Source organism: Ambystoma mexicanum, chromosome 7p (genome assembly GCF_040938575.1).
Source record: "Ambystoma mexicanum isolate Mex_15411 chromosome 7p, UKY_AmexF1_1, whole genome shotgun sequence".
NCBI classification, from domain to species: domain Eukaryota; kingdom Metazoa; phylum Chordata; class Amphibia; order Caudata; family Ambystomatidae; genus Ambystoma; species Ambystoma mexicanum.
In genome coordinates this window covers 151,294,642-151,317,679 of record NC_090939.1, presented here as the reverse complement: position 1 = coordinate 151,317,679, position 23,038 = coordinate 151,294,642, and positions in this window count along the sequence as shown.

Sequence of the window (23,038 nt, the reverse complement as noted above, 5' to 3'; positions counted from 1 at the left end):
GCTTGGCTTCCGGCCACTAGGTGATAGCAGTAGCCTGAGCAATCGGTACTTTAATCTGGAAGGCAATCCATGTCTTTTCATTTTTATCAACTGTCAACTGAGACTGGAAACCTACATATGCGAGTTGGTGCGCACCTTCCTACCACTAGAGAGCAGGCGAGTATCACATATCAGATCATGCCTTACGGCGCGGCCGTTTTGGCGCCCATCTTTTCGGCGCGGGTGCTATTTAGGTGTGCGCGACGAATATGGTGCAGGGGCCTGTCCACGCCGTGATATTACTGTAAACAGGGCAGGCCTTAGCGGTAGCAGCATCCTGGCCTGGTTAAAAAAGATTGGCGCCCCCCTCCCAGCGTACCCCTGGTCAGCGGGGGAGTGGGGAAAGAGGGGTGGGGGGATTCAGGAGCACCACACATTTTTTCTAACTCCCTGCGCCAGCGCCTGGCAGAGAGTTAATCACTGGAATAGGACGCTCATGCTAATGCGATTATAAACCATAGTGTCAACATGTAAATCCCTTATAGCTGCATATTGGGCCAAAACAATATCAGTGTACCTTTTATTTTCCACATCCTGAATGGAAAACTATAAGATGTAAAAGGCAAAATATGTATTTACCCACTTTATTTTCAATGCATTAAGACGCACAATAAAATAAGTTGTGTCATAAACTCACTTAGGCTTGGAGATTCGTCACAATAAACCTCCAGTGTGTTCTTATGTATGTTTTAAGAACATTCAATAAAGGACATCAAACCAAACTTTACTTTTTAGGATATCAAGCTATTAGACGTTATGTGTATGAACATATTTTCAAAGGAAGCTTTATTGTGTCAGTCCCTTTAACTGTCACAGATTTGCAAGGTGACTGCCGGTCTTTCAGTTGGAAATTCACCATCATGCATAAGAAAGGCTATGCTGCAGATGACAAAAGAAACGTGTTGTGAGTTTATCAAGGACGCAGCCTGTGTGTCTCAGGGGGGCTGTTACTCTGGGAAACGGGCAGTGCTTGATCATCCGAGCTGAGCAGATAGTAGCTTTGCGTAAAAAGAAACAAAATGCGCCCAGAAGCATGTTCCTGATCGTTCAAACTGTTAAAGGGCAAGGAAGCCCCGCCCCTCATTTAACATTTGAGGGGGGCTTCAGCCCAGTCAGCTCAACGACATTACGCGCCTGGTACTCAGGGTGCAGTGTTTGGCTTCAGTATACTGTCACCCAAAGCACTGCATTTCTCAGTGTCTCCAGCTGAAATGTGCTCTACATTTTGTGCACAGTTTACTTAAATGGCGATTAAGGAAGGGGCTCAGCCCCTCATGTCTTTCAATAAACATGCCCCATGAAAATATGCACTTGTTCTCAGCATTGGTTTATTTAGGGGCTAGTGTACAGGTCAGTGTATATGGGCCAAAGTGCAGGTTTTCATTGACACACTTAGCAGGAACACTATGTATCCTAAGGCAACAGCTCCCTCTAGCGGTCACAATAGGAGAAGCTACTGCACCGGACAAACATACAGAGACAAGCATACATCTGGCCTTTTATTATATTGTTAGATTTGACCCAGAATCAAGGAAAAATCTGAAGTTATGAGCACAATCCTGGCGATTTACATAAAAGAACAGAGAGCATTTTGGGAACATAAGAATGACCACATAATTTTACATTTGAAATAGGTCTGTGATAGTGATTCAATGGAAAACTTTCTGATGAAGTACTGAAAGATGGGCTCTCTCTTCTTTTCATTTGTCTCAGTTCTCACCCTAATAAAAAAAAATAATACCCGTTGGGATAGCTTGCTCCCTGAATATGATGCTTAGGTTGTTTTGTATGCAGCTCATACATTAACCATTCAGTTTTAGCACATTTTCACAGATCCTAGTATGTCCACCTACCTAGCCCAGCAAGACCAGATCCATGAGGCACAGTTGGATGAGTGGTGTCAGATCCTAGTATATCCAACTAAGACACTATGGTGCTCATTTTCTATGGTCCAGAGTGGTCAAACAAGGCATGAACCTAAGGCGTGAAGCGATTTTTGCCTTGGTTTACCACTCAGGTAATTTTGGAAAGGTTTTGAAGACAGAGTGGGAGACAGGACGTGGAATCTGTTTCCTCCTCGTCCTCCCCCATCTGGCTCAAATCCTCTTCATTGTGCACCTACTGTACTACAAAACAACGCACCTGCACCAGACAGCGCTATCTATAAAAACTAACATTGCATCAGTAGGCTGAAGATGTAGAGCTCAGTTTCTCCAAGCTAGAGTTGGAAAAACACGGCACGACCCCCAATGAAGAGCATCAAGTGTTGCGAGAGACGATTAGGTAGCCAAATTCAAACTGTGGAACCAAGGTTTTGAGGCTCATATCCTGGCTTTGACACCAGACAATACAGTGACCTTGGACACATCATCTTACCTCACTGTTTAGTACTGTGGTGTTTTATGCAAAAAAAGTTTACCGTCTCACACTTTTGTGGTATTGTTTAGCCTGCTGCCTGTTCCTTTCTTTTTATGTAGGACATTTGAGTGGAATGGGACATACAAAGCAAAGACCCAACCCAATATCACAGGCCTGTAGCAAATATATTTCAGGTCTGTTTATTTTATTGAAAACAGTTTGCTTTTTTGTACACTAACAAATGTTCTTCTGCACATCGTGAACAGCAATTCACAAGTGTTTGTGTTGGGTGTTTTGAAAGCATTACAATATAGTAGAAAATCCCATATGATTTTTTTAGACTCACGTCATTTAGTATTCTGGTACTTGCACACTTCCGTTGATGATGGAGAAAAGGAACCTAGAAATAGCATGTTTCTATAATATTTTCTGCGAAAATATTGTCATGTTGTCCAATTATGTGATTTGTTTACTTTCCAAGTCAAAGCTACAAAACAGTGTATTATTTTAGTTCATGAAGGTCAAACATTGACACATAACTGCACATTGCTGCATGTTTTAGTGCTTAGGGTGACAATAGATTTAGGCAAACACTTACATCCATGGGACCAGTGCCGAAACGGAAGGCGCCCAAATGGCTGCACCCAAAGATGGCACACTGGGCGGGAAAAGGCTGTTCTAGAATGACAGTGTTTTTACAACAGAAATGCTGTCAGGACCTTTCCATCTCTTCAACTGAAATGGACCAAATGTTTTGTGCGCCTCCCATGACTCTGAAGAGGAAAGCTTAATGAGTTTCCTTAAATGGCGATTAAGGGGCTCAACTGCGCCTGTCTTTAAATGAACATGCCCCTTGAAAATCTGAACTCGTTCTCTGCAATGGTTTATTTGGGGACTTGACCTAGAATGAAGGCACACGCTGAGGTTATGGACATACTCGCATTCCCTAAGTTTGCCACACTATTATAATTTGTTTTTGATCTAGGTAGGACATGTGTAATCCAGTAAGGAACAGGTTAAAACACTTCTAAAGTATGAGAGACGATTTCCCAAGAAGTCTGCTCAAGCCTTATTATATATTAATGGTGTCCAATGAGAGCAATGGGAATACAAAATGGTACCAGTTGAAATTGCTTCCAGCCAGTGATGGAAATGAAAAATATGTACTCTGGGAACCCTTCCCAGTTTGTGGCAGAGCTAGGGGAGTGGTTTGACGGGGAAGGGGAGGGATCATGGACGTAGGAAATGAGGGGACAGGAGTGATAAATCCCCACCACAATTTTAAGCAGGAGGGGGATACAATATGGTTTATCCTCCTGCCCCCCACTATCTGGAGCCAGTGAAAAGAAAGGTTGTTTCTGTTTCCAGTTGGAAAGCATGGCTGTCTTTTTAGAAACCTGGATTTTGTAAATAAGTGATTGAAATGTAAACAGACCGTGCTTTCAATAAACTGTATATCATTGTACCCTTTGCAACTGTATTATCCTATGCACCCACTGTAAATAATGTGCAGCACTGTAATGTGCAGCACTGTAACCAAGCGGAGAATTACCTTACTGCTCCTGCGCCCTCATACCCTCGGGTCTGGTGCGCAATACAAATGAATAAACTAAACTAAACTAAACTTTCCTTGCTTTGAATGACCCATTAAGGTGAACGTAATGGTAGAGTAGGGGGTGCGTGGGTGGACTGCTGGATGTCATCGCACCCCTCCCCCTTCCCGACTGAGGCTGGAGGGCAAATCCAAGAATTCAAAGACAATCTGCAGATCATCATTTCGAAGATTTTGAAAAGATGGCAGCCTTAACCCCATGAAGTCACCAAGTAATGTCTTCTTTGTATGATTCAGAGCTAAAGGGTATTAATATACAAATCTATTGGCTGAAATCCTGTAACGTATTAAAAGCAAATAAAAGGTTTTTAGCTCCTTCTTGCCACCCCACATCAACTAATTTGTGACAAAGGCACAAGCGGGAGAATCTTTAGAGTGCACATGATTTCAGATTGACCTGCCCACCTTTTACCTTTAAATGGGTTTATTTAGACTTAGCAAAGTTAGAATCGCTCTCCTGTTAAACACATAGGAGCTCCTTTTTGAGTGTCCCATAAAATGTCGACAGGGACCTGTTAGGTTTACACTTTCATGTACACAGGTCTTTATTTCCACATTTGCACGGCATAGTGCACGTACACAGGCCTTTTTTCCCCCTCATTTGCACAGCGTAGTACAAAAGGGGGAGGAGGTAAAAAGGCAGCGTACACGCTTGTATTGAATAAACACCAGGGTAAACAACGCGTAAACCTGGCAGACAGCGTTCACAATGGATTCCTATGCAGCGTGCCTGCTTTTTGCTGGTATAGAGTGTCAGCGTACTCCATTGGAATCCACAGCATTTGTGCCGGCATGAAAATCCATGCAAGGCTTTTACACATTTCATTTACATCATGCCCAATTGGAAAATTACCTCCAAACTGGTTATTTCTTGTATGTGATGGGTTGGAGAGGAGACATGTTCTTTTGTACCATCAGGATTCAAAACGTCACAGTTTAAAAAAGTAGTGATATATTAGTAGTCCATGCTGAGCACCTGGCAAGCAGACTTTTCCAAACTGATGCATAACAGTTTTCAACTGAGAGAAGATGTGACAAGTGTGAATGGAAGACACAGTGTTAATACAATACGAGGGGTGACTTTTCATAACCCTTTGGGTTAGGCGGGCTAGCTTAAAAGGACAATCTTACTTCTACAAATCACTACACATCTACAGTCCAGGTACAGAATTAAAGAACAGATAAAAGACTGATACTTGAGCAAAACCTCTCATTCACCACCTGAACAAGAGGAGTCTTAGCTGGCTGCCCTGAACTGCTGTTCCCCAACCTGGACCTATCAAATGAAGGAGCATTCCACTTCCAAACCCTGGAGAAGCTGCTTCCTGGTCCCATTTCCTACTGAACCTACTTCCTTTCCCCTGGAGAAGAGTTGCTGCCTGCTGACCTAGCCACTCACACCAGAGCAGGACCTGCATGTAGGCCTTTCACTTTTTTTCAGTTGAAATGTGCCCGAAGCTCTGGATATCCCTGGGCAGCTGGCCCATGTTGCAGTCATATGACACACAAAGTCCTTTCATTTGGGATATTAAATGTGTGCAGCACCCGCATTGCAGTCCATCACCTCCTTCTGGCAGTCTCTGGCAAGGTTCATAGCAGCTCATTTCCTTTTTTTGCAGGCTTCATGCTGCTGAGCAATTGATAGCTTTTCAGGGGACATTTAGTGTCTCAGCCCCCGGCTGTATCTCTTTACCGTGATAATATGCAGCTATTACACCTTGCTGCATTCTTTTCACTTTATTATAATTTAAACACTCCCCTTGCGCATCAGACTGTTTTTCCCAGTTGATAAGCAAGGGGTGCTCCCAAACGTCATGCTCCCAAACGTCATGCTGAAAATCTCCCCCAGCCCCGACACATCTTTAATTATAATTGGTTATTTATAATGCGCTTAGTACCCAGAGGTTTCTATGAGTAAAATCAGGGATCGAACCTTTGTTGCTCCGCATCGTCTTGCTTCCAAGGCGAGCGCATTGCCCCTGAGCTATCCTCCCGAGCCACCTGCCACACTGAACCAAATTATACAAAACCGCGCTTTGGTCACTAACACAAGCAAACACATTAAGTAAATGTGTATGCTTGTACAATTTTGCTGCACATTTATTACATTGAAATAATGTAAGAGGTCAAATAGATCAGGGAGTTGATGCGCCAGCTGCATCCCATCTGAGCCAACTCAGACGTTCATCCTACTAATTACAAGAGTACTAAGAAACTACATGATTTAGTCAGTAATTTTTTAATGCACATAGATTTTGGCAGAAAGTTGGCAAAGCAGACCTTCTTTAAAAAAGCGTGAGAAAGGCATTTCTTTTTCAGTAAATTGAAAGGAAATGTGTTCTTAGATGTGTTCACCATTAAGGACCTCCTTTAATTATAACGCGTGATGCATGCATAACATTTGCCCCAGTGCGCTTTGGCAATAAACGTGCCAGAACTGCACAGGGAGCTCATAGCTCTCACAAACACCAACACCAGCTAACACACGCCCCTAGCTATGTACACACACAAACAACCCCAGCACTGTATGCACCAAGCAACTGCACTGCACTCCAACACCCTCACCACGTAATGCACCCTGCTGTATAGCACATATACACTGCCCAGCACTGTGCGTACATACCTCCCCACTGCACTGCATGCACACACACTGCCCAGCACAGAACAGACACACAACCTCATTGTACTGCACACCCATACTGCTCTGCACTCACACCCACCAGCACACTGCAGACAGTCACATATCCCACAACACTGCTCTACATTTGCACCCCCCCACATTGCATGAATGTACACAGCCCCAGCCCTGCTCTTCACACATCCTCCCACCCTGTACTCATCACCCACACACTGCATGCAGGCTCACAGCCCCAAAACTGCATTGTGCATATACTCACACACTCCTCCCAGTATTGTACTGTACACAAAAAGCACTCTCGCCACCACACACATTGTTCCCGGCACTGGATTGTACTGTACACAGACACACTAACTCCAGCAATGCACACACATACTGCTCCAGCACTATTCACAACATGCCCCAGCAGTACACAAACAGCACTCTGCCACTGCTTCAACATGGCCTCAGCACACACCAGCATTCACACACACCACCCCAGCACTGCATGTGCACACACATCCACACACACTGCCCCAGTACTGCACAGACACCATACACAGTAGTGCACACTCACAACATGGAGGCACTGTGCACGCAGCCTTCATAACTGCACTGCACACACACAAACACACCCCATTCCAGCACTTCACTGAACACATATCACCCCACAGTGCACAAGGTGCCACTGCACACTCACACTTCATCCAGTACCACACATAAATCCTGCTGCACCACACACCCCACCCTACATAATATGTCTGTGCAGTACTAACTGGGCATAATGCATTCTGTGCTTAGAGTGCTGGTGGTCATAATGGTGTCTTGCTTTACTGTGATATCTACAAATAATAGATGGTGGCCTCACTGTGCTAGCTCGGCATATTGGAATCCATCGATGCTTATCCATCAATGCTTATCCATCAATGCTTATCCATCGATGCTTATGATAACTGGGCATATTGGTATCTGGCCTTTCTGTGCTAACTGGGTATATTGGAACCTGCCATTAATATCCAAATTGGGTGAAATGGAACCTTGCACTCCTGTGTTAACTAGGCATCATGGAATCTGGCACTGCCTCCTAAATGGGCATCATGGAGACTGGCACTTCTATACTAATTGTGCATGGTCTTGACAATGGAATGAGTACCTGGGCATTGAATGGTAATGGTGCAAGAACCTGGTGCATTGATGGCAATTGCTAGGAATGATTTGGCTACCTTAGACGTTGATAAGAAAAACTTGAAATGTGAGTACCAAGGCTTTTGATCTCATTGCCTGGTATAAGGTAGCAAGATATGGTACGAGTACCAGAGCAGGTTACGCTAATACCTCACAAACGGTGGTATTCTCTGGACTTATGATGGAAATAGCTGGTAATTAGCTTTAGTTCCTAGAGTTATGGTGGCAATGCCTATGCAATGGTTATAGATGAGCCACAGTTCCTAGAGTTATGGTGACAATGCCTATGCAATGGTTATAGATGAGCCACCGTTCCTAGAGTTATGGTGACAATGCCTATGCAATGGTTATAGATGAGCCACAGTTCCTAGAGTTATGTGACAATGCCTATGCAATGGTTAAAGATGAGCCACAGTTCCTAGAGTTATGGTGACAATGCCTATGCAATGGTTATAGATGAGCCACAGTTCCTATAGTTATGGTGGCAATGCCTATGCAATGGTTAAAGATGAGCCACAGTTCCTAGAGTTATGGTGACAATGCCTATGCAATGGTTATAGATGAGCCACAGTTTCTAGAGTTATGGTGACAATGCCTATGCAATGGTTAAAGATGAGCCACAGTTCCTAGAGTTATGGTGACAATGCCTATGCAATGGTTATAGATGAGCCACAGTTCCTATAGTTCTGGTGGCAATGCCTATGCAATGGTTATAGATGAGCCACAGTTTCTAGAGTTATGGTGACAATGCCTATGCAATGGTTATAGATGAGCCACAGTTTCTAGAGTTATGGTGACAATGCCTATGCAATGGTTATAGATGAGCCACAGTTCCTAGAGTTATGGTGGCAATGCCTATGCAATGGGTATAGATGAGCCACAGTTCCTAGAGTTATGGTGACAATGCCTATGCAATGGTTATAGATGAGCCACAGTTCCTAGAGTTATGGTGACAATGCCTATGCAATGGTTATAGATGAGCCACAGTTCCTAGAGTTATGGTGACAATGCCTATGCAATGGTTATAGATGAGCCACAGTTCCTAGAGTTATGGTGGCAATGCCTATGCAATGATTAAAGATGGGCCACAGCTGGCCTAGTCAGTGCTTGTTCTAAATGGAGGCTAAAGTGTTACAGCAGGCATGGTAATAGGCAAATGTGTAAGTGCACCTGGCAACCTTTATTGTGGTCATTAGCTACACATATACTCCTCACTCCCCCTTTAATGCTCCTCCACCCGGATCATCATCTTTTACCACCACTGTCACTCTAATCTTTGAACTCTACTCCTGTCTACTCCCTTCTTTCACTCTCCCCCACTCCCACCTTCCGATCTATTCCATTCAAGTCCTCCACCGACCAGTGAGAGGATCTGAAATTATTGTTAAAACCCAGAAATGAAATATTTCCTCCTCTCTGCACAATTAACAACCTTATCAAGCGTCGACAAGTGTTCTTCAGTCTCAGAACTGGTAGACATTTTTCAGAAGGAAACAGGGCTTTCTTTGCACAGGTGAAGCCACTGTGGATCCTCTTAACTGTTCCAGCACTTCCCGTGACGCGGAGAGAAGCTTCAGTGCTTTTTCCACAACTGAAACCCTTACAAATTCAACCATGTCTCAGAAAAGACTGTATCATGGTGCCATGTGCAATATACAGAAAGATAGCATGGATCTAATAGACATACAAGCAATAGCGAAATAATGTATTATGCCTACTGAGCACAAAAGCCAAAATACTTACACATTTTCCTGATCATCACAGAATATGACCTAATTGGTAATTTTTGCTCTGTGGCTATTTCTCCAAAGAGAGGTGGTAAAGGAGAGGAAAACAGCAGTGCCGTCATTAGGGAAGGGAGATGTGGGATGAATGTTATGTTATGTGCGTACTTATTACGCGCCGGTAGCCCGCGGGCATCAGGGCGCGGGAAACCGAGAATGGGCTAGATAGAATTTCATTTTTATACTATTTTTCATTTTGAATGTATTTTATATAATTGTATTTCTGACTTATGTTTATGTATACCTTTGTAAATAAATTAGTGTGCGCTATGTAGTATACACATTTTAAAAAAATCTATATATATTGAGACACAACATATTTTGCGGTTCAGGTTATTGTTTATGTATAGGTGAGATCTAAAAAGAAATCAAAAACCAGATCAGCACACACCACACTCTTAATGCTGACTATGAATGTTTTGTGACAGCGTCAACTGTGTATGCATGTGAATGGTGCGAGGATGGGTCTGTCTTGACCAGCTCTCACTCACCATGTGTTATCGCCAACCTTTTGAGCGAGCTTCCACCAGTACTGTCCCGCTAGTGCTCTGGGGCCATAGACTATGTACTTCCACCAGCAGGGGGGTGCCAATGCAAAAGAAATCACACTGTGTGAGTTCCTTTCAGCTATGCCACCGTAGCGATATAGGACACCGGCAGCATGGCCTTCTCCACCAATGTATTGTCAGTCCAAAGAAGCTGCTGTACCTTTGTTGTCAGAAGCACATTTTAAAAATACATTTGATTATTTGATTGTTGAAACTAAAATAGGTTTTGAAGACAACAGTAAGCTTCCCCACCCAGCTCCCAATATCACAGGAGGCTAGCAGTGCAGAAACATATCTCTGAACTGTATTTCCTCATTTGGAGGAATCTCATTCAAATATTGTTCTTTTTAATTTGTTGTTTTACTTTCTTGGCATAAATGACACCCAATTGTCCCTCTATAAAATATTCTTAAAGTCCAGCATGTCGTTTGAACAAAATAACAATATCAGCACCCCCTCAATACTACTACATGGAGATCTTTAAAGAGATTAAGAGAACTTTGTTTCCTTAACGTTCCTGTTGTAAGATTTATTTGAACAGTTTTGATGAAAGTGGGTTCACAATCACCTTTAAATATTGTGCCAGAGATAAGAAATCTACAACTTATTTGAAGTGTTAATGCGTTTTTAAAACAACTGCCCTTATTTGGTGTTTGTTTTTAAAATAAATCTAACACATATATGTTTATATGGGTTTGAACCCTTTAGCACTCGGCCCTACAGAAGTATGTATTGGGTTGAGTCTCTACCAAAGTCCCCAAAGTTTCCTCTGTCCCCACCAGATTTTGTGTGTCTCCTATACCCCTGGGAGTGATTGTGGGTGGGACTGGGGGGAAGTCCCAGCTCAAGATGAGCAGTATCCAATCTCCTTAAAGACACAATCCTGGTGATTTGCATAAAATAACAGAGAGCATTTTGGGAACATAAGAATGACCACATCATTTTACATTTGAAATATGTCTGTGATAGTCATTCAATGGAAACCCTTCTGATGAAGTAGTGCAAGAAGGGCTCTCTGATCTTTTCATTTGTCTCAGTTCTCACCCTAACAAAAAAACGACTGTAAATCCAAAGACATAAATACCTGTTGGGATAGCTTGCTCCCTGAATGTGAAGCTTTCCTGTTTTTGCAAGGAGCTCATACTTTTCCCCATTCAGCCTTAGCATTCGGGGACTGCTGAGCAATCCTAGCCCTGGGGTTACAAGCCTTGGAACAGAACTGGCCAGACATACTTGGCCGAGGCATAGCTCTGTCTTGTTCCAGCTCCCTATCCTATTTGTGTATAGATGCTGTTTTTTTCCACTGCCCATTTACTTTTGAAAAACCTTGAACCACCCCACATCAAAGCATTTTGGTTTCTGACATATGGAGGCGGGATTCTGAGCCCTCCAGAAATGATTTTAAAATGGACCCTGCACATCATCACCTGGCTCTGAATGGAAGCTCCTTGTGCTGCCCACCATCCATTTTAGTATTTTTGAAAGCCCCATAACAGCACCCCTCATGTTAGTTTTGGATCCTGGGTGAAGGGCCAGCGCAAGGCATCAGCGAGCTGTGTAGTGGCAGGACCTACGTTTATTGTGACTACGTGGCACTGATGCAAATCCTTGGCAGTTACTACACAAATCGTACACAAATCCTGGACAAAACAGTCTGGACAGAAGCCAACAATACCCTTAATGATAATGATTTGTTATTTATATAGCGCTTTCACCAAACCGCTTAACGTAGAACATATTTACATACAATTCTGACCCAACAAAAGTTGGCACTAAACATACAGGATGTGGGACATATGCTTCTGACACATTCATTCATGTTAATTGAATAACTCACTGACATTTTAGAATTGTAAAAGAGGATTTAACAGTCAAGTAGTCACACAGCGAGCAAATAAGATCTTTCAAAATAGATTCTTATATCCCCTCTCTTACATACAAGAATATTTTGGGAAAAATGTCACAGTTACAAGTACAGTTTTGAACAAGAGGTCGCCCAATAATCCAACATTTTAAGATGCTGCACTAAACCCAGGAGCAATGCTGGGCAGAGGAATGGAGCTCACGTGCCAGGACCTATGAGAAAATGTGGTGATCAGATTAACCGGTGGATTCACAGTAGACACGTGGTTGGGAAACCAAAGAAATAGCTCTGATCACATGCATTCATTTAATCTGTGCTAGGAAATTTACAGATCCTGTGCTAACAAGCACCCCAGGGGAATTCATGTGCCAGAAAGTAAAACACGATTGGAAATTATTCATTCAGAGGCGATATGCCCCGCTGCGGCGGGCCAACCGACGCTGCCAGTAACAGCCCTCCGCCCAAGTTAAGAGCGCGAGTGAAGCGAGGGTCCCTTAATGAGGGCGGCAGTGCCGTTACCGACAGATTCGGCCCGCCGCCCAGGGAAATATCCCTACATGGGTGCTAATGGTGCCTTTAAAAAAAATGTACCTTTGCTGCGCGACCCGGTGTAACGTCGAATTCTGCTCATCGTCGAAAAATGCTTAGGCTGCTACTGCGCATGTGAATTTCGATGGCAAAGCAAAATCCGACGGTACTGTAACGTCGGATTTTGCTTATCCGTCAGAAAATGCTTTCTGGTCTACGGGGCAGGGGCAAGGGGCAGGGGCAGCTGTACATTAACCCCATTAACCCTATGATTCCACAGGGCATATTATTTATTTTAACCCTATGTTGTGCAGGGCAGTGCATTAACCCGTCAGAAAATGCTTTCTGCCGTCAGAAAATGCTTTCTGATCTACGGGGCAGGGGCAGCGGGGCAAGGGGCAGGGGCAGCTGTACATTAACCCTATTAACCCTATGATTCCACAGGGCATATTATTTATTTTAACCCTATGTTGTGCAGGGCAGTGCATTAACCCGTCAGAAAATGCTTTCTGCTGTCAGAAAATGCTTTCTGGTCTACGGGGCAGGGGCAAGGGGCAAGGGGCAAGGGGCAGGGGCAGCTGTACATTAACCCCATTAACCCTATGATTCCACAGGGCATATTATTTATTTTAACCCTATGTTGTGCAGGGCAGTGCATTAACCCGTCAGAAAATGCTTTCTGCCGTCAGAAAATGCTTTCTGGTCTACGGGGCAGGGGCAGCGGGGCAAGGGGCAGGGGCAGCTGTACATTAACCCTATTAACCCTATGATTCCACAGGGCATATTATTTATTTTAACCCTATGTTGTGCAGGGCAGTGCATTAACCCGTCAGAAAATGCTTTCTGCTGTCAGAAAATGCTTTCTGGTCTACGGGGCAGGGGCAAGGGGCAAGGGGCAGGGGCAGCTGTACATTAACCCTATTAACCCTATGATTCCACAGGGCATATTATTTATTTTAACCCTATGTTGTGCAGGGCAGTGCATTAACCCGTCAGAAAATGCTTTCTGCCGTCAGAAAATGCTTTCTGGTCTACGGGGCAGGGGCAGCGGGGCAAGGGGCAGGGGCAGCTGTACATTAACCCTATTAACCCTATGATTCCACAGGGCATATTATTTATATTAACCCTATGTTGTGCAGGGCAGTGCATTAACCCGTCAGAAAATGCTTTCTGCTGTCAGAAAATGCTTTCTGGACTACGGGGCAGGGGCAAGGGGCAGGGGCAGCTGTACATTAACCCTATGATTCCACAGGGCATATTATTTATTTTAACCCTATGTTGTGCAGGGCAGTGCATTAACCCGTCAGAAAATGCTTTCTGCTGTCAGAAAATGCTTTCTGGTCTACGGGGCAGGGCAGCGGGGCAAGGGGCAGGGGCAGCTGTACATTAACCCTATTAACCCTATGATTCCACAGGGCATATTATTTATTTTAACCCTATGTTGTGCAGGGCAGTGCATTAACCCGTCAGAAAATGCTTTCTGCTGTCAGAAAATGCTTTCTGGTCTACGGGGCAGGGGCAAGGGGCAGGGGCAGCTGTACATTAACCCCATTAACCCTATGATTCCACAGGGCATATTATTTATTTTAACCCTATGTTGTGCAGGGCAGTGCATTAACCCGTCAGAAAATGCTTTCTGCTGTCAGAAAATGCTTTCTGGTCTACGGGGCAGGGGCAAGGGGCAAGGGGCAGGGGCAGCTGTACATTAACCCTATTAACCCTATGATTCCACAGGGCATATTATTTATTTTAACCCTATGTTGTGCAGGGCAGTGCATTAACCCGTCAGAAAATGCTTTCTGGTCTACGGGGCAGGGGCAGCGGGGCAAGGGGCAGGGGCAGCTGTACATTAACCCTATTAACCCTATGATTCCACAGGGCATATTATTTATTTTAACCCTATGTTGTGCAGGGCAGTGCATTAACCCGTCAGAAAATGCTTTCTGCCGTCAGAAAATGCTTTCTGGTCTACGGGGCAGGGGCTGCGGGGCAAGGGGCAGGGGCAGCTGTACATTAACCCTATTAACCCTATGATTCCACAGGGCATATTATTTATTTTAACCCTATGTTGTGCAGGGCAGTGCATTAACCCGTCAGAAAATGCTTTCTGCTGTCAGAAAATGCTTTCTGGTCTACGGGGCAGGGGCAAGGGGCAAGGGGCAGGGGCAGCTGTACATTAACCCCATTAACCCTATGATTCCACAGGGCATATTATTTATTTTAACCCTATGTTGTGCAGGGCAGTGCATTAACCCGTCAGAAAATGCTTTCTGCTGTCAGAAAATGCTTTCTGGTCTACGGGGCAGGGGCAGCGGGGCAAGGGGCAGGGGCAGCTGTACATTAACCCTATTAACCCTATGATTCCACAGGGCATATTATTTATATTAACCCTATGTTGTGCAGGGCAGTGCATTAACCCGTCAGAAAATGCTTTCTGCCGTCAGAAAATGCTTTCTGGTCTATGGGGCAGGGGCAGCGGGGCAAGCGCAGCTGTACATTAACCCTATTAACCCTATGTTTCCACAGGGCATATTATCTATTTTAACCCTATTTTGTTTAGGGCAGTGCAGCCTAGCATTATCCAGTCAGAAAATGCTTGCAAGTGTTTTTTGTAGCCAACCATATGTTGTACGGAGCAGTCAGCATTAACCCTATGTTAGCAATTTGTTATCAATTTTAAACCTGTGTTGTACAGGGCAGTGCAGCATTAACCCTATGGTGGCAATTTTGTACCCTATGTTACATCATTTATGGTGAGATTGCAAAATCAGACGGCAGCCTAAGCAAATTCTGACGGCACATAAAATGCAATTTTCTGCTGCCCTGCAAAGCCGCCTGTGAGGAATTGTGCCAATATAACCCTATGGTGGCTTGGCGCCGTCCTTCCCGGGCAACTGGAGATGTGCCTCAGCATTTTTAACCCCATGTTGCATCATTTCGCCAGCCTAAGCAAATTCTGGTGGCGAATCCGCTGTGGAATCGCGGGTATTGAGTCCTTTCATTTTTTCTTTTGTTCTTTTAGAGTATTAAGGCTGTTTTTGGTTAGAAGTTTACACATTTTACTGTTAATGTGATGATTGTTTTGCAAAGGTAAATTTTAACCAAACACAATAAAAAATGTTTTTTTTAAAAAAATGGAGTCTTTTCCTTTCCCCAGCTGTACAACCTGCAGGCTTGTCTGGGCCCAGTTTTAATTCCAAGGCCCCCCCCACCCCTTTTGGTGTTATCTATTGTGGCGGTTGCCCTCCCCGGGCTTTCATTGTGCCTTAAAGTTTAGCCTCCCTGCTGATTTTATTCTGGTTCTGGGCCTCTCGGACCCCTCTAGCCTCATGGGGGGGAGGGAGGGAAGGAACAAGTTACTTACCTGTAACTGTTGTTCTCCAGCATGGGTCTGGCATGGATTCACATGCTCATGAATATTCCCCGTCGTCAGGCTGGGAATCCTCGGTAAAGAAAAAACCAGTATCAGTTTCGTTTCTGATCTGTCCTTCGTAGTAATAACCAATCACTGGTCTCTGCGTCATACTGGCGAGACGTTGATGGCGGTCCTTCATGGTCCGCTCCGACATGTTGCCGCAAAACGCACAGTCCTTCTCCACGTGCGTCTTGTCCTCATGTAAGCAGTAGAGACAAAAGGAGTGTTCATCCTCCTTAAAGACGTTCTGCAGCTGGCATCCAGGGCAGATCCTGAACAGCTTTCCGGGCGTCGAGCTTCCCTTCTCCTGGGCCTTGTCCGGGCCTGAGAAACTTCTGGAGTCCTCCAAAAGCGTAGCTCGACGAAATCTTCACCCTTGAGGGGCGCAGACGAATGCGACACGGGTCCCCGTTGATCGGATGGATGGTCGGTAGAGCTTGAGGCTCTTTTGACCGAAAAAAACGTGAAAAAATAGCACTAACGCTCGAGAGCAATAGCACGAGGATCCCAACACATGAACGTGCGGTAAAAATCTGAAGATGGCTGCCAGAGGCGGTGCTTAGGTAGAGGGCAGTCATTGGCTGTGGTCAGTATGACGCAGAGACCAGTGATTGGTTATTACTACGAAAGACAGATCAGAAACGAAACTGATACTGATTTTTTCTTTATCGAGGATTCCCAGCCTGACGACGGGGAATATTCATGAGCATGTGAATCCATGCCAGACCCCATGCTGGAGAAACCTCTTTATGTAATGTCTTTGAGGCCCGGTCTTGTGGTGATGAGGTGCTGGTGGGTCCCCCTCCTTCTCAACCGGGCCTCCTTTTGTGGGACCTATTTTCTACAGCTACTTGGGGATTCTCTCCTCGTGGAGGTCTCTCCTGGCGGGTTGTCTCTCCTGGACCAGGTCTGCAGGGCCCCTAGTCCTTTACATCCCCCGCTTTTAGGGGGAAATTTCTCCCAGCTACCCCCCTGCCTGAGGTGTCCACTTTGCCCCTCTTGATATTAGAGGCTTCATCTCCGGTGGTTGCCACAGTTTGTCTGGTTAGGCATGCCTGCCCCCACCCACCTCCCCCCGGAAGCTCCACCTTAGCTCCTTTATCCTGCTCTGGGGAACCCTGGTGTCTGGCGTCACTCTTGTGGGCCCTTGATCGGATTTCGCCAGGGCCTCCACGGTGCGGTGCCTTGGCCCTTCCTGGCCTCAATCTTCTCCTGGATGGTTGGTTTGGTGGAGGTTATGAGGTAGTCCTCTTTGTATAGCTGACTGCTCTGTGGTCCAGAGCCTCCTCCCTCCCTTGCTATGTCCTACGGTATCTTCCTCTGTGTGTTTGCATTAATAGAGGTGCCTCACCTGTTGCACTCGTCCGGGTTGCACTTGTCGGGATCCTTATGAGGCTCCACGGGTGCTCCTGCTATCCCCCTGTTGCTCTCCTCTATTCTTGCCCCTTCAAGGCTCCTGCTGTCCCCCTGCTGCTTTCCTCTACGCTGGCCCCTTTAAGGCTCCTGCTGTCCCCGTGTTGCTCTCCTCTACGCTTGCCCATTCAAGGTTCCTGCTGTCCCCCTGTTCTCCTCTACGCTTGCCCCTTCAAGGCTCCTACTGTCCCCCTGTTGCTGTTATCTACGCTTACCCCTTCCAGGCTAATGCTGTCCCCCTGTTGCTCTCCTCTACGCTTGCCCCTTCCAGGCTCCTGCTGTCCCCCTGTTGCTCTCCTCTACGCTTGCCCCTTCAAGGCTCCTGCTATCCCCCTGTTGCGTTCCTCTATGCTTGTCCCTTCAAGGCTCAGGGCTGGCTCCGGCTGCTTTCCCACTCATAAGGCACTGGATGGACAGAGAGGCTATTTGCAACAAAACTAGCTGCTTGGGTGCTGTAGGCAGATGAAAGCGTCTGAATTGCTTGGGCCTCCCTTTCACGGCCCGACAGAGGAGATGAGTAGTGCCTTTGAAGGGTTAGTCTTGCCCAAACTATGTAATGGGATGCTAATGAACCTGCTAATAAAACAACTACCCTTTTGTGAGGGTCCAATAATTAATGATATTGAGCATTGATTTCTAATACTTTAAGGAATGAAGCAAGCACACTGTGTTGTGATATGCACTTAGTTAGCAGGCCACACCATTTTTAAAATGTTCGTAGGTAGGCCACCCCCATCAGCTAGTAGACCATGGCCATCATGCAAGACACCCCCCCAAATGAGCCCCCACCACCTTACTTTCTTACCCCACTTAACGCCCTGGGAGTACTTGAAGCATATATGGGTAACATATAAAACATTCTTGCAGAGGGCTGGTTGTGGGTTTTTCGGATTCGAAGCACCAAACTCAACGCGGGTCTTGGCTAGTCTTTCACTGAAGGAAAATCGTAAAGTACATGTACCCATAGTAAGTCTGCATAGCACCATGGATGACACGGTGACTGTGTAGACCTCTAATGATCTACCATTGCCAAAGCCTGAGATACCCATAACCTTACCTGCCATTGCCCCTCAAGGTAGGGGTATATTCAATCTTGCCCCACAAGGGAGGAGTACACCCAATTTTGATCAATCCAAGCATTCGGCTCTCCTCCAAATGGCCCGACCTTATGGCCAACATTGCTAAAGAGCTACTACTTTCTAAGGACCCATTTGACCGTGGCTTTTTGACGGGTACATTAAACGATTGGGTAGCAGACCTATGGGTGCCGAAATTGAACTCTGCATCCCAGACACATGGGCATGCTAGCGCTGATGCTACAGGCAGCAAGGGTAAACACTGCCAGCCAAACTCTTTCACAAAGGGAAAGGACAGATCAAGCCACTCAAACTGACCTCTGTATTGAGGAATCCCTGAGTTCTATCGGGCCAATATTGGCATGCGATGAAAAGGCAAAAATCCCTAGCGTAGACTTATTACAGGAAACTGTTCCTTCCTTATCTCTGCATGAGCTGAGTGCTGGCCATAAAGAGGTTAAACATCCCACAGTCATGAATGCCAAATTGAAAAGCACTTCCCTATGAAATCTGCCAGTAAAAAAATAAAAAAATAAAAAAAAAAATAAAAAAAAAATCACATATGCCTAAGATAATGGACTCGAACACTCATGACTTTGTAATGGATCAAAGATATTTCATTATAACGAACATTCAGAAAACTAAAGAAAAAGAGCCCAAAGAAGCCCTGCGCAATAAGGATCTCGCTTGGTTGTGCCACAGAACTGTCCCAGGAGTAGTCGGACTCAAGGACTTAATGATCATTCGGAGGATAGATCTGAGTGACTGGTGTCTGCTACCCAATTGTGACTGCATTTTGGTGGGCTGTGGGGCCAGCACCTTGCCTGCTTTTCTCAGACGATGCAAATATCTACCCAAAGGGACCTCGAACTGTAACATTATTCTTAGAATTTAGATCTTCAGAGAGTTTCTTATGGTTCTTCCTCTTCCTGATTATTGTTAACATGCTTACTCTGATTTTCTCAATACTTGAACTGCAGTTACTAAGTGGATGGTGATTGTTATGTCTTGCCCATTTTGCTCTTATCTTGTTATCGACCCTTATATGTATTTATGTTGTTTGTCTTGTCTGCGTCCTTAAGCCTCCGGGTTCTCAGGTGCGCAATACAAATTCAATAAAGTAAAGTAAAAGTGCTCAAACACCGCCTGGGGACTGTATGGGAACCTGACGCATAAAGTGTTGCTAAGTATCACACACCAGGTGAAAAGTGCGGCTTCTCTCTCGTGCAATTATCACACCATTGACGAGAAGTCCTGTCCCGCCTCCCCTCACTGAAACAATTACACTCATTCTGAAAACAACGCTACAACTGACTGCACACTACACATCCCATCTCGAAAAACCGCAGCTATCTGGACAATTGGAGACACTCACTGCCATCCTTGCATCCTTCAAGGACACATCATATGTGCCTGGCTGCTTCTGTACTCGAAACTCTTTAAACTGAAGCGCTCCTCCTTTACCTGACAATCATTAACTGCTCACAGCAGGACACAACTGTATTAGTTCCGGAGGCAAGTGGCCTTCATAGAATCATAGTTGGCTAGCCCAACCCTCCGATTGGGTTTATAGCTCTTTGGTGACTATTAGCCAATTAGGAGGGCCGTTCTGTTTGGGATATGAGGCACACTGTGGCAAATCAACTTCCGGTGCACCAGTGGTGCAGAGATGAATATCGGTTTCTAAACCATCAAACAACCCCACAACCTCTAGTATACCATAAGGGATCTGAATAGATTGGAAACATAAGCAAATTATAAACCTTGTTCAATTTTGGAAACATGGACGGAGCGGCATGCTTATCTGTGAATAGTCGTTGATCGTTGGTTAGTTGCAACACAGCGATAATACAATTATTACCCAATGTCTTTGCTTTGGGTAATAATCGCTTCGTGAAAGCGAGGCGAGTGGAAAGCATCTAAAAGTTCCTCCGAGCCTGTTTTTGCCATTTAATTGTATCAATCTGTGCTCCGTGCCTCAGTGAATCCCTCTCCCTGCTTCCCCACCAGCTTCCTCTTCCTGATCCCCGCCCGTCTCCCAGCCCGCCCACCTCCCTGATTGGTCAGATCACTAGTCTTAACGGATATGAGTTTCTTGACCTACTATCCGCCAGTTGTCGCTGGTACCCCCGCCCTTATTGCCCTCGTCATCACTGTGTGCCCACAACCCCTTAGGTCGAAACGTTTCACTGTGTGCCCAGACTCCCTGGTTCACATCTCGTCACTGCCCCTCCAACAACCTCCGGTTCAGTGTGATGCTGCCAGCTTCTCGCCTGGTCCCCTAAAATATCGCCATCTACCCCATGCCCCTCTCGTGTCCCATGTTGTCGCTGTGTTCCCCCAGCCCCCTCTGGTCACCCTTGATGTCGCTGTATACCCCTAGCCCCTCTGGTACTGTGATTTCTCTCTGTACCCTCTGGTCCCCTGCATGCTGTTGCGGTTTGCCCCCACCCCCGGTCCCCTGCGATGCCCCTGTGTACCCAACACCTCCGGTCCTCGTTTACAGTTCCCAGGCATGCCCTACTGTCTGTGCCCTAGCACCTGCACTGTCTAGGTGTCTCTAGACCGAGTGCAGTAGCTAGTCTTCACATTTGTGCTGTTCATGCCCTGTGGGAGTGTCTTTGATTTCTCCCTCTTTCCCTCCCTTGTCATCGAATGCCTTTGAAGCGCATTGCGCTTAATCGCCGTGTGGATGGAACATCATATCATATCACTATGCTTACACTCTACTCTACACATTACACAATTAGAGTGCACCTATACCCCTCAATCAATTCGGCCAAGCTGCTCACATATGACCACTACCCCACAAACACGTCATCACTCTAATAAAAAGCAGCTATATCCCATTACAAACCGGCCTAGCTGCACATATAAGCATCCTACAGGCCTAACGCAGCCAGAACCCAGTCTGGGTGTACACCCACCAGACTGCACACATATCATCAACACCTCATACACCCCAGTCAAAAATGTCATAAAACGGATGCAAATTATATATACTGTATAGTTTATGAATTATATGTTCTTTAGCACTACCAAGGAGTTCTCCAGGATGAAGTTTCAAGGCACAGCCAAATAGTTCCTACTGGATAGTAAGTGATGTTCCATCCCACTCTGTTGCTCCTGTCAGCAAGCATAGATGTATAAGCCCCCATTTGGTTTATTGGCCCACATTCTGTATAGTTGAAGGCCATTTGAAGTTACGCTGATTTGAACAATGTTAACACAAAGAAGCAAAGTAGTAGAGAAGCAATCAAGTTTTACGCTGATCTTTTTATTCTTTACAATGAAATATGTATTAACAGAAAATAAAATGCAAAAATCAGCAAGAACATTTATTTTTGGACAACTTCGAAACAATGGCACTCAGGAGGTTGGTGCGAAATTCAGGTCACCCACACAAGCCAACGCTGAATGCTCCAATGAGGATGACTTCTCTCTAAGTGTAAAGAGATGAAAAAGTAAGGCTCAAAGATTGGGATGCATACAATAGCCACCAAAATGGAACGTATGACAGCATGAACATATTAATCAATAATGTATTGGGTATTTATAATGCCCATATACAGCAAATGGTGCATCAAGGTACATATATTTATAATAGTAATCTGAAATTCAAAATTACAATGTACATGTCATCAGAGTGAACTGGACCTTCCAGCCCTCTAAGATGAGATAGCAATACCCTTGAGATAGATGGGGATGCAGAATTGTATTCAAACATCAATAATCGAAACAACTCAGGTAGTTGGCAAAAGTATAAGTGTTTTAATATCAATTATCTAAAACAGGAATGATAACGGACATCAGCAGATGTCTCTCATCACTATCTCAAAGCGCTTCATTAAAAAAATGACACCTTTATAGTAAATATTCGTCATTGATGACGTTAACCTGTGTATCACTCATGTCATCCTACGTGGGAAAACTTAAATACCTACGGGTGAATGCGATAGGGTCTAAACGAATCATCTAGGTATACTATCCATACACGTTTGGGCAGTGAAATAAAGTGATAGGCTTCTTAACATCAGGTGGGGCAACTAAGCCCTTCCCTAAAATGTCACTATAAATGTCACTAAATATACAACGTCTAATTGGCTACACAACTATTGATCATGCGGTCCTTTATCATCGGTAACTTTCCAACCTCTGTCAGTACCCTCCCAACCTATGTTAGCAGCTCTCAGGCTGAGCGTCCAGGTACAGATAAGCTAGTCTTAACCACAGCTTCCCAACAATTAACATGATCATCCATCATCACCTCAGTGGTCTGCTGTCAATTAGGGCGTTGAACTCGTCCTTGGAAATGTTCCTTGCTACTGAAGAATTCAGGGGAGTGAAGGCACACTCTGCCTTTGTGCGTAGGTGTGACCATCATGCTCTTCCGACTTCTTCTCCCCACGTGTCATGATCTTGGCCTTGCGCGGAGATAGCACGTACACCTACCTCCCCGTTGGGTCTTGGGGCCTGGGGGTGTTTAGAAAACAGGCTTCCGTGACCCTCCGGGGAAAGAGGGTTAGGGTCCGCTGGTTGGTTAGGTTGGGGTGGTTAGGAAAACCGGATAACAAGGTAGGAAAAGGGAAGAGGAGGGAT